This window comes from Phytophthora infestans, genomic scaffold (genome assembly GCF_000142945.1).
Source record: "Phytophthora infestans T30-4 supercont1.9 genomic scaffold, whole genome shotgun sequence".
In the NCBI taxonomy this organism is placed as follows: Eukaryota; Oomycota; class Peronosporomycetes; order Peronosporales; family Peronosporaceae; genus Phytophthora; species Phytophthora infestans.
Window position 1 is genome coordinate 1,750,145 of NW_003303750.1, and position 13,568 is coordinate 1,763,712.

Here is a 13,568-nt window from a genome sequence, read left to right on the forward strand (position 1 = left end):
GGTTGCAGTTAGAATACGGTATCTTTTTAGTTGCAGCTAGCAGTACTATGGCCGATGGACATGTATTGTCCTACCGATCTGCACGCCATGCCATACCATGGCACAAAATCAGGTGATCTTATTGGCTAGCATTTCGCTGGGGTCAGAGACTAAAGTAAATGAAATGGCACGGGGCGCCATGGATAGCATGCACAAGTGTCGCGTGGAGTGTCATTGCCATCATGCCATCGAAAAGAGATTTTGTTTTGTCTTCATTCTTCTTTGCCTAAAACAATAACTTCTGCGATCCCAGGCCCATGGCACAGTAGCAGGCAAAACTCATTCCTAACTACGCGATTCCATACCATAAAATTGCCGACACCTGGCCGACTGTGCCGACAAGACATGATTGGTCGAAAATGTAAGAAAACTGATTGATTCAAGTGATTAGATTGACACGGAAGGTGTAGGAAACTTGCGCAGTGCAACACTGGTTGTACGCCAAGCGAAGTTCGCTGCGAACAAAGTAAATAAAATAATATATGCAGCATATCATATTTAATGTTGTGCAAAGGCTGCACCTCACAGCCTACTCCATGTAGCGTTGTGTAATATGATGCTAACTTCTCGTCTCTTGAGAGAGCTAGGAGGCGACTACTTCATGCATCCAAGTGGCAGCATTTATTTAACAATGCAACTTCCATTTTTTTTTTTGACATAATGTTTTTTTTTCATAGTTTGCTTTTCGCAACTATTATCCCAGCTGGCAGGCACTGACTGTATTTTAGCTTCAAATCACATGCAAAAACGATAATACAGTACCACACTCGGGAATACTGTACTCGCCCAGTATTACTAAAAGGACTATTTACAGTTAATAATACACAATGTAGTACTGTATATTGAACCAAGTGGTGAAAAACACAAGCGCCCAGGCCGGCCCCCTAAACTGACCCTTACTGCCAAGCGCCGCCTCTTTCGAGAGGCTTCCAAGGGGCGGTTGAGCTCTCCCAAGCTTAAAACGCAGCTTGAATTGCCCATTAGTGCTCGACGAATCCGAGAGCTGCTTCAAAAGAGCCCGGAGTTCAAGTACGAGAAGCGTATGGCGACCCCCGTGCTCACCAAAAAACATAAGGAAAATCGCCTCAAGTGGGCGCGTGAGAAGGTGACTTGGGACGCTGCAAAGTGGTCAAAAGTCGTCTTCTCTGATGAGAAGAAGTTTAATTTAGATGGACCTGACGGCCTACAGTTCTACTGGCACGATTTACGGTTCGAGCCGCAGGTCTTCTCGCGCCGTCAGAATGGAGGAGGAAGTGTGATGGTGTGGGGTGCATTCTGTGCCGAGGGGAAGAGCGAGTTGGTGATTTTAGATAGCTCGCAAGACAGCGAACGCTATATCTACACGTTGTCGGAGTATTTGCTGCCGTTTTTGGATCGTGTCTACGGTCGAGAGTGCATTTTCCAACAGGACAATGCCTCGATACATTCATCCCGGGCCACGAAAGGCTTTCTTCAGGAAGAGAGCGTGACTGTTATGGAGTGGCCAGCGAAGTCTCCAGACCTGAATCCTATAGAGAACATGTGGGGCGTGCTTGCACGCGCCGTGTATGCAAATGGACGCCAATTTGAGACTAGGGACACTCTGATTGCGACTATCAAGACGTGCTGGGAAGAAATCACGCCTGAGTACATGCTAAAGCTGCTTGGTTCAATGCCTAAGAGGTGCGTAGAGGTGCTAGAGCTTCATGGGGCGAAGACAAAGTACTAGATAGCTGCTAGGACATTCAGGGTTTCGATAAACGCAAGAAAAACTAGTGGCAGTATACTTACCGCCGTACGTGTTGAAGTTGAAGTTGACATTTCTGCCGATAACATAATGAGTTTTCATTGAAATCGAGTGAACAAACCGCCATTCGCTTCGTCTTGATGTGGGCTTTCTATTAGTTCCAGCGGTTTGCTTGAAGGGGTATTATTGGTTAAAATTTCGCGAAAATACTTGGTGGCAGTATAATTACCGCCCGCACTGTAGATAAGATGAAGTACAGAAATAGCCATGCGTCGCCACGTACTTACGTACCTTCAATGACACTGCCTTTATAAACATATCACTCTAAAAAATAATTCATTTTTCAGTTTTGCTGTCATTTATGACACGACATGCACAAGTGGAAAAATAGCCACCTCGCCTGGAGAGGCCACAAACGAGGAGAGTCCGAATCCGGTCTCCGTTTGCCCGTAGGCCCTCTAGAAGCTTCAAAAACGCGACAAAAGTGATTTCGTGTAGCGAATCTGTAGATTGACTGAACACTTTTGAAAGGGTTCTAATAGACCAATCAAATTAATTTATTATTACTATCCAATGATATACCCTGATGTCGATCCAGGGAGGCTGTTGAGGTTAGGTCTCGTCACAGGGACTACTGTACCTCTTCACAGTGTCGTCTATAAATACATATTGAAAGGACATGGTACTTGCGACTCTCACAATTAATGTACCAAAATGTCTACTACATTCGACACAATGACTGTAGCGGCAATTCTATGTGTAATTGAATGCCGTATACTATCTCTCAGTTAGCTACACGCTACTCCTTTAAATTTAGTCTTACCTCTCTTTTTGAACTCTTCAGTTCTCTTCAGACCTCATTTTCTCCTTCAAATGCACGTGTTCCCCGCAACATTTGTTAAAAGTATGATTAAGGCTCCATTAAACGTTTAGATCAATAAATCGTGTTCTTTAACGTCAACTAAGGCCGCACTTTTCTGGCGCAAATCGTGGGCTGGATTTGGCGCTGGCACGCGTAGACTGCGCCAAAATGCCTTGTTGCATTGGCCAGATGCTCCCGCGTTGCACCTGCGGGCACCCGCTCGAGTCTCGCTCTGTGTGAGCGCATCCCATCCTAATAGCTGTTCGCAACAGGCACACAGCCAGAGCCGAAAACCCGAGGCCATCGGGGGATGCACAATGACCGCGTGGCACGTCGGGCATACTGGGGAAACACTTTTTCTATGATCAAAAAGGCTATTTAATATTCAGGGGGGGTCAGTTATATCCAAGGGGCTTCTTTGTATTATCGACAGATGCTTTCTATGAAATGAAATTATTTGCGCTCTATTGTTTGTTTTGTCAACTAGGAGCTGACTTATTTTATCAACAGATGCTTCTCGGAAATGAAAATATTTGCGCTCTATTCTTTGTGTTGTCAGCTAGGAGCTGACAATATTTGCAGTAATAGGGTCGTTGCATGTTGTTTCGCATTGTTGACTACAATAAGCTGACGTTATTTATAGTGATAGAACAGGTAGTCCTCTGTGCATTGTATTGACGACATTAAACTAGACGGAATTTTCTGTATAAAAGAAGATAGCGCTCTATGTAGTGCACTGTCTATTACGAGATGACGGTATTTTCAGTATCAGAGTAGGTAGCGCCCTATTCCAGGCGATAAAACTTATAAAAATTCGTGCTGAGTTTTCTAAGCCTTCCCGAATAAATCACTTTTTAATTTGTCTTCGATGCGCCTGCTCAAGCGTCTTCGAGTCTCTACAGGCCGTGCAGCACTCGCCATTGACCAGCTTAGGGCCGAGCTAGAAGCCGCAGAGCGCAAGCTCGCCATCGAGACGTCACGACTTTCAGATGGGCACCGTTCGTCATCCCCCGATCCCTTTTTTTCCTCGGAATGTGAGTCCGAATCCGATTCAGAGACAAAAGAGACATCGACTCCATATTTATCGAGCGTTTCGACAGCATTTTCAGTCAATCAGAAAAAGAGATACTTAATTTGACGAATTAGATGATGCAAACTCAGATTGGTTCTCCGTCTTCCTAATATCACCAAGCCTTCCGGTATTCGGATGGATGCCTCAAATTTTGCAATTGGGGGCGAGTCTATGTCAAAAGCAGGGAGAGTTGGAACAACCAATTGCCTTTACTGGCCGGGAGATGAAACCTGCAGAGCTGATATGCCCAGTACAGACAACGACGGAGAAATCCGACACCACCGAATATTATCCAGCCATAGTAAAAGAAAAAAAAAACACAGAGCCCGACACAAAAATCCGACGCTTTATTTGATAGGTTAAAAACGCGCTCTAAATAACAAAAACAGCACAGAAAAAACATGTGAGTGAAAAAAAGGGGTTGAATGTAGACGGTTTTTCCAGATACATCGGGATAGCCTTTTCGAAGCTACAAATTATCGTTTTCTTTTCTAACTTTTCACAACCAGCAATAGTAGACGTTATAGCACGGATGCGCTTTTCTTAGCGGTTCCACCAGTGCGTCTATCACAACGGCTCCGGATTTTAACGTCTTTGACGAGTGGTGTCCCTTGAAATTGCGTATTGCGTCCTCTTGCTTGCACCAATCGTAGATAGTTCCTCGTACAATATTGATTATTTTGGAGGCGACCTTAACGCCCTCACCTTTAGCGATCGTCGAGGCCTCGCGCTTTTGCTTCATTGTAAAATTTTGCTCAACGCGCTTCATCGCGCAAAATGACTTGATAATTACCGACGCATAAGCAGTGTTTTATCTCCATAGCTAATTTCGCACAGCGTCCCATAATCGCAATTTCCGGATGGAAACTTGATTGTTGCAAATCCATGGGGTTATGAACCAATAGGATTGTAGTTTGATGTGAAAGACACGCAATTTGAGGTTTACGCCGACCAGAATAATCTGACCAGCTAAACTTAAATAATTGGCGTGGCTGGTCACTGCCATGTCATTGGCCAGTGACCACCACGTCACAATCAGTCACATGAAGCCTCATGGAGTATATTTCGTTATTTTACAACTGCAGATAGCTGGCTTGCGTTTGTCAATGAATGACATTGAGCTATATCAACACAGTACTAGACATCGGGATATTGCTGTATTTACTAGGTTGCAGCTCGAATACGGTATCTTTTTAGTTGCAGCTAGCAGTACTATGGCCGATGGACATGTATTGTCCTACCGATCTGCACGCCATGCCATACCATGGCACAAAATCAGGTGATCTTATTGGCTAGCATTTCGCTGGGGTCAGAGACTAAAGTAAATGAAATGGCACGGGGCGCCATGAATAGCATGCACAAGTGCCGCGTAGAGTGTCATTGCCATCATGCCATCGAGAAGAGATTTTGTTTTGTCTTCATTCTTCTTTGCCTAAAACAATAACTTCTGCGATCCCACGCCCATGGCACAGTAGCAGGCAAAACTCATTCCTAACTACGCGATTCCATGTCTCGTTTTGTTTTTGTGACATGGCATGACATATGTGGCAGTCTTTAGAAGCGACCCTCAGATCAGCATATGCCGCTCCAATTAGGCAGGGCACAGTAGCTAACGTTTTCAGTCGGTGCGCCTATTTCCAGTACCTAGACGATCCCACGCCAAATATGAATGCAGCTATTGATGCCAGTTGCTCAAGCCGTCTGTAGAAATAGGCTAATGACATAGGATGTCATTTCGCTTCGTACACTACTTAATTTTTCACACCAGCAAGCTTCCAGCTTCCAATACAACAAATGAGGCAAGCTAACGGCATTCGGAGCTACAGCAAAGTCGTCTACGCACCTACGGGCCTGCCAGATTGGTCTGGAACATTGGTATTAAAAAAAGCCCCTGCCAAGGACCAAAATGACGGCATCTATCAATCTAAACGAAGCAATACAGCGCGACACGTTTTCCAACACGGCTGGAAAGGCTATTGTCGCTTCTATTGTCAATAAGGTCGTCTCTCTACTCTGAAACATCAACTCTTCAACAATTTTCAACAATGCAGCTATCACCATAGCCCCATGCGCCTGAATTTTGCTCTCGAGAGTCTTCGCCGACAGCGGCAGGGAAACCGTTGACTGTGCAGGTTTGGCGGAGTGGTCGATCTCGACGCTCACCTCAAACAGCGTGTCTGCGTACGGTGCCCACACTCGCCGATCTAAACACGTCGTCAACAACAAAAAATTTTGAACAAGGAGTTAATAAAATGGAGGGTTGCATTATTTTTAAGACCGAATTACGACAGCTAGTGAAAAGGTTCTCTATCGCGTGCTCCGAAAAATACAAAAATATGGCCGGCTCTCTTGAACTTTAGAAGTCGCCCTGAAAGCTGTTGATGAGTGGTTCGCTGCTGTGCAGAAACAAGATTTCTTCCGGTTCGTGTCCGAATTATTTCCCAGCGTTGCTGGTGCAAATTCAACAGGAACTTGCATGTTCCTTGCAGTTCAACATACACTTTAATTGACTGGCGAGCTATTAGAAGCCCAAGACTATCATATTCAGAAATTTAATTCTCGGTCGGAAGAACGTAGACAAGATCTGTGTCACAAAGTAGCGCGAGGAGGCGTAGAGGCGAAGACGGCGAGGACAGGCGCCGGAGATAGTTATAGGGGAAGAGGAGTTGTTGCTCGAAGACAAATTGAGAAGTGATTAATCCGTTAGACCTGGCAGCAGCGAGCTAGTCATTGCCGCACAACCAGCAGTTCTTGACAGCCATATATTCACGCACGTATCCAGGGGTCCCGTCCTAAGAACTATCTTTCGCAAATCATGTTTTCTCTGTAACTTTCAAAGCCTATTAATCCTAAATCTTATCTTGGTCGGTAATTTCGCACAGCGTCCCATAATCGCAATTTCCGGATGGAAACTTGATTGTTGCAAATCCATGGGGTTATGAACCAATAGGATTGTAGTTTGATGTGAAAGACACGCAATTTGAGGTTTACGCCGACCAGAATAATCTGACCAGCTAAACTTAAATAATTGGCGTGGCTGGTCACCTCCATGTCATTGGCCAGTGACCACCACGTCACAATCAGTCACATGAAGCCTCATGGAGTATATTTCGTTATTTTACAACTGCAGATAGCTGGCTTGCGTTTGTCAATGAATGACATTGAGCTATATCAACACAGTACTAGACATCGGGATATTGCTGTATTTACTAGGTTGCAGTTAGAATACGGTATCTTTTTAGTTGCAGCTAGCAGTACTATGGCCGATGGACATGTATTGTCCTACCGATCTGCACGCCATGCCATACCATGGCACAAAATCAGGTGATCTTATTGGCTAGCATTTCGCTGGGGTCAGAGACTAAAGTAAATGAAATGGCACGGGGCGCCATGGATAGCATGCACAAGTGTCGCGTGGAGTGTCATTGCCATCATGCCATCGAAAAGAGATTTTGTTTTGTCTTCATTCTTCTTTGCCTAAAACAATAACTTCTGCGATCCCAGGCCCATGGCACAGTAGCAGGCAAAACTCATTCCTAACTACGCGATTCCATACCATAAAATTGCCGACACCTGGCCGACTGTGCCGACAAGACATGATTGGTCGAAAATGTAAGAAAACTGATTGATTCAAGTGATTAGATTGACACGGAAGGTGTAGGAAACTTGCGCAGTGCAACACTGGTTGTACGCCAAGCGAAGTTCGCTGCGAACAAAGTAAATAAAATAATATATGCAGCATATCATATTTAATGTTGTGCAAAGGCTGCACCTCACAGCCTACTCCATGTAGCGTTGTGTAATATGATGCTAACTTCTCGTCTCTTGAGAGAGCTAGGAGGCGACTACTTCATGCATCCAAGTGGCAGCATTTATTTAACAATGCAACTTCCATTTTTTTTTTTGACATAATGTTTTTTTTTCATAGTTTGCTTTTCGCAACTATTATCCCAGCTGGCAGGCACTGACTGTATTTTAGCTTCAAATCACATGCAAAAACGATAATACAGTACCACACTCGGGAATACTGTACTCGCCCAGTATTACTAAAAGGACTATTTACAGTTAATAATACACAATGTAGTACTGTATATTGAACCAAGTGGTGAAAAACAAATCCTGAGAAAAAAGGCAGTCGGTTGCTTTCACAGCTGCTGGGCAACCAATGATGTGTAGAGCAAATCAATTGCAGTAAACTGCATTACGCTAATGCTTGAAACGCTAGAAGCTAATGCAGTTCTCACATGGTAACGCTACTACACAGAGACATCTAGGCTAGGTCGCATAACTACATGGTTTCTTACGCTTTTAGCATGAATGGCTAGCAGGAAGTTTGCCTGCGCCAACGCTCCCCCAACTCACTTCTACTTTTGCACTCCCTTTAGCCAGCGTTCTGCTAGCGACCGTTTTGCGGGAAAGTCAGTGTGAAGTAGAAGTTGGGAGTCTTTCGGTGCGCGTTTCTCTCCGGATCCGGCGATTTGCTAGATAATCAGGACGGAGATGCAATCCAACAATTTGAGACGGACAAGAGGTGGTCCAATGTGTCAGAATCAGAGCGGAACTTCGGTTCGATACTCGCTGTGCGGATTATATTCGGTCAACAATGCTCTTCAACACCGCGATATGTTGTCGGTTGAGACAATGGCGCCAATTGTGCGTCGTTTGAACGAAAAATCAGGCGAAAGTGAGGGCCTTGAACCTCACGGTAACGACAAATACGGTGCCTATTCTACGGCGGCGCTGCATGAAGCACTTCGAGCCAAGGGATATCAACTGAAGTACCTCAACAACATGGCGACTTTCAATTGTAGCAAGAAGAAGTGGTTTAAGAAGGTGGCCCGCTCCAAGTACAAGCATCTCATGATCATTGGTAGAGCAATGGGTCAGAAGAAAGGGACGTGGCACTGTATTGCGCGAGCTTTAGTTCGTGACAAACACTACTTCATCGACTCCGATGAATTCGTCTACAAGACAAGCACTGAGGAGGGATTGCGACATTTCTTTGCCGAGGTTGATGGTGTTTATGCCATCGAGCCAAGTAATCGATCAAAATAAATTTTCTTTTACTTTTAATCCTTCTTCAAAATTCAGGTTTTAAATTTAAAAACACATTGTCAGTTTGATTTATAATAATAATAATTAAATTTGGGCAACTCCACAGTAATTTAATATTAAACAACACGTGAAAATGTGAGTTTGTTTGTATGTCTCTTTAAGTCGTTTGTGTAGCTGGTATTAACCTGAGTAATCTACTTGAGTGAAAAAAGATCATGCGTTTCGCGTGGAGCTGGATCAGTGATCCCTTCCGTCGCAACACGAGCCCGATATGCTTCTATCAGCTTGTTCAGCTTGCCTCCATTGTAGCACTTCCGCAGCTGCTTGAGGGCGGAAGACCCACTCTTGCGCTGAGTGCCTTGCTCTTGAAAAAAGTTGAGCAAGTTTGCCTCTGCTTCTTGTCCAACACGAAGGACTTGGTCGCAGTACGTCGATGTGGACGGGTCCAGATGAAATCCGTTAGGCAAGAACAGCTTCATGTAGTTCACGGTTTGCTTGTAGGCAGACTTTCTCTGCCGATCTCCGCACACATCCCAGAGTCTTGGGGTCTTCGCGTACCACTCAAACCAAAAATCTGCAGGTCCCTTAGGAAGCGCCTTGCTTCCACATGTCTTGGACTTGGCAGGACTCTCCGAGCAATCCGCACCTACCTGAGTTGCATTAGACGACGGAGATGAGGACGCTACCGCCTGACTGACACCACGCTCGAGTAGGCTGACTCGGTCGGTTAATGAGCGGTTCATCGCTATCAGCTCGCCAATAATACGATTTTGATGGTTGATAAGCTTCTCCTCTCTTGTTAGCTTCTCTTCGTCCACCTTGTTCTCAACGAGATCCTTCCGCGTAACCTTCCCTTGCAGTTCCGAACTCCACGCTAGCATCTGAGCCCTGGACAATCCAACCGCCATTAAGCATTCCCGCATTCTGGTGGCGTACAGGCACATCGGATAGCGCTCGAGTACTTCAGGGAAACGTTGGATCAACGACGCCACCAGGACTTCAGCCACACGCCCGTTGAGTTTTTTGTCTGGATCTTGGGTGCTGATGCTAGTCTGAAATAACAGATTTTCCAATTCCAGCGCTTGCTCTCGGCTCGCGAAGTCAAACCATGAAAGTGTGGGTACCAGTGGCTTTTTGCTGAATTCCCACCCGCTGAGTACTCGAGCTACCTTCTCGTCTTCACTTGTTGTGTTGAATACGTATGCGAACGCTTTGTTTGTTGCCGTCATGTTTCACGACCCTCTGTCGAAAATCCATTGTGCACTGAGTAGTGGGTCGCTGTTGGCATGTTGGGCTCCACCACGCCGAAACGAATGAGACGTCAAATTCCCAGTGGGGTTCGCTTTGGCTTGAACAGCCGATGCAGACTTGACAACGCGATTCACGTAGGCATGGATCTTCATGTTATCCACAGGTACCTTTCGCTTTTTTTGAGGAGGTTCAGCTAGAACGTCGTCGTCGTCGCAAAGCGCAAGGGCTTCAGCTAGTGGGATGTCGACAGGTGCTGCCACACTCTCCTCGCTCCCTGCCGCAAGATGAGGATGGTCGAGTAGTTGGGCGCACGGGGAATCTTGCATTACCAGTGCCATTGCGATAGCATGGAGAGGGCACGTTATGAAGCTGTCCCTGTCGGGGAAAAGTGAAATCCCTTGTTCTTCTGCTGTTTTCACCCGGATGAGCCTAACGAACACCACACCATCGGCACTAACAGAAAAATTGCCCTTGACCACGAACCCAAGGTCGGAGGCACGACCAAACGCATACCACATCAGTGCAAGCAAGGCCGCGTCTTGGTAGTCCTTAAAACTGGCGGCGTCATAGTAGAGTCCATCCTATAGAATACGCAAGTCCTCCTTCGTACACGCAGGTGCCTTCTTGACCATTCCACCTTCGACACTCTTAAGGCAGTGGCGCTCGAGCGTCTGGCCCATCTTGAGAAGCTTCTGTTCGATGGCCGTGCGGTGCTTCGGGTAGGTGTCGAGCAGCCAGTTCTTCACGTGACGGTAATAGCTCATGACAGAGTTCCTAGCCAGCGGCTTCCCTCCTCGTCCCTCCATAAAGGCTAGATGAATACCAAAGCAATCCATGAGCTTCACAAACACCGCTCCACTTTCGTCTCCAAGGAGGGAGGCTGCGACGAAGTCCATGGTGACTCCTTCCGCAGCGATGAACCGGCCAAATGCGTTGATAGCTGTTTGGCGAGCGCGCTGGGAGTTGGCAGGTGCGAGGTCTTGAAGGCTCATACTCGTTTCTAGTGTTTTGTCGGTAAGAGCGCAAATATGCCAGTGATGTGGACTGAACTAGTGGCTCGTATTGAGCCGCTGCATATTCTGCCCTCCATGCCTACATTATACGTCGGCACAATGTCGGTAGCCTGTAAACCTACCCCTAGTGGATATTATTGGTAGAATTTATATATAGATGAATGTTATTGGTCAAAAGGCGCACACTGTTGCCATTTTCCTATACTTAAATGATGATAAAATTATGTGTCGGCACCTTGATGATATTCATCCATGTCTCGTTTTGTTTTGTGACATGGCATGACACATGTGGCAGTCCTTAGGAGCGACCCTCAGATCAGCATATGCCGCTCCAATCAGGCAGGGCACAGTAGCTAACGTTTTCAGTCGGTGCGCCTATTTCCAGTACCTAGACAATCCCACGCCAAATATGAATGCAGCTATTGATGCCAGTTGCTCTAGCCGTCTGTAGAAATAGACTAATGACATAGGATGTCATTTCGCTTCGTACAATACTTTATTTTTTACTCCAGCAAGCTTCCAGCTTCCAATACAACAAATGAGGCAAGCTAACGGCATTCGGAGCTACAGCAAAGTCGTCTACGCACCTACGGGCCTGCCAGATTGGTCTGGAACATTGGTATTAAAAAAAGCCGCTGCCAAGGACCAAAATGACGGCATCTATCAATCTAAACGAAGCAATACAGCGCGACACGTTTTCCAACACGACTGGAAAGGCTATTGTCGCTTCTATTGTCAATAAGGTCGTCTCTCTACTCTGAAACATCAACTCTTCAACAATTTTCAACAATACAGCTATCACCATAGCTCCCTGCGCCTGAATTTTGCTCTCGAGAGTCTTCGCCGACAGCGGCAGGGAAACCGTTGACTGTGCAGGTTTGGCGGAGTGGCCGATCTCGACGCTCACCTCAAACAGCATGTCTGCGTACGGTGCCCACACTCGACGATCTAAACACGTCGTCAACAACAAAAATGTTTGAACAAGGAGTTAATAGAATGGAGGGTTGCATATTTTTTAAGACCGAATTACGACAGCTAGTGAACAGGTTCTCTATCGCGTGCTCCGAAAAACACAAAAATATGGCCGGCTCTCTTGAACTTTAGAAGTCGCCCTGAAAGCTGTTGATGAGTGGTTCGCTGCTGTGCAGAAACAAGATTTCTTCCGGTTCGTGTCCGAATTATTTCCCAGCGTTGCTGGTGCAAATTCAACAGGAACTTGCATGTTCCTTGCAGTTCAACATACGCTTTAATTGACTGGCGAGCTATTAGAAGCCCAAGACTATCATATTCAGAAATTTAATTCTCGGTCGGAAGAACGTAGACAGGATATGTGTCACAAAGTAGCGCGAGGAGGCGTAGAGGCGGAGACGGCGAGTACGGGCGCCGGAGACAGTTATAGGGGAAGAGGAGTTGTTGCTCGAAGGCAAATTGAGAAGTGATTAATCCGTTAGACCTGGCAGCGGCGAGCTAGTCATTGCCGCACAACCAGCAGTTCTTGACAACCATATATTCACGCACGTATCCAGGGGTCCCGTCCTAAGAACTATCTTTCGCAAATCGTGTTTTCTCTGTAACTTTCAAAGCCTATTAATCCTAAATCTTATCTTGGTCGGTAATTTCGCACAGCGTCCCATAATCGCAATTTCCGGATGGAAACTTGATTGTTGCAAATCCATGGGGTTATGAACCAATAGGATTGTAGTTTGATGTGAAAGACACGCAATTTGAGGTTTACGCCGACCAGAATAATCTGACCAGCTAAACTTAAATAATTGGCGTGGCTGGTCACTGCCATGTCATTGGCCAGTGACCACCATGTCACATGACTTCCCTTCGAAGACGAGCCTCTTCTGAAGAAAAGGGTCTCTTTCTTCTGTGACTTCCATCAGAGGTCGATGAGTCCGGTAATTTGCGCTAGATTCCCTACGGGCTCCCAAGTGGCTTCCTTCTTGGTCTCACCAAGTCACCACATCTTGTACTGCGGTTTCCCCATGTACTTGCGATGTCCAATGACGGCTTCAACGGATTGTCTCTCGAAGCTGTCGGCTATCACGACCTCGTTCGGCTTTTGCCTTCGCTTGTGGTCTTTGCGGTACGGCTTCAATATTGACGTATGGAACATCAGATGCAGCTTCAATCCTTGCAAAAATCGTAACTCATATGAGTTTCGATATACCTTCTTCTGTACTGGAAAAGGTCCAATAAATCTCGGAGCTAACTTTTTCGACTGTGCGGACCCCTTGTGGCGGATGTCCGTACTCTTCCCGTCAAGTAGCACCATATCACCAGTCTCGAAGTATTGGACAAGTCTGTTACTGTTGTAATAATATTTCATGCACTCTTGGGCTTTTCTCTCATACGGTCATGTGCTACCTTGAAGATAACCTCTTGCCGGAGTAAAAACTGTTTTGCTGCTTTCTCCAACTTGTTGAGCTCCGCAACTAACGAAACATCGTCGAGAATGTAGGAAATATACCCAAAATCCGCTTCAAACGGCGCCATTCCGATCGTCGAATGCACACGTCGATTGTAGGCAAACTCTGCCATATA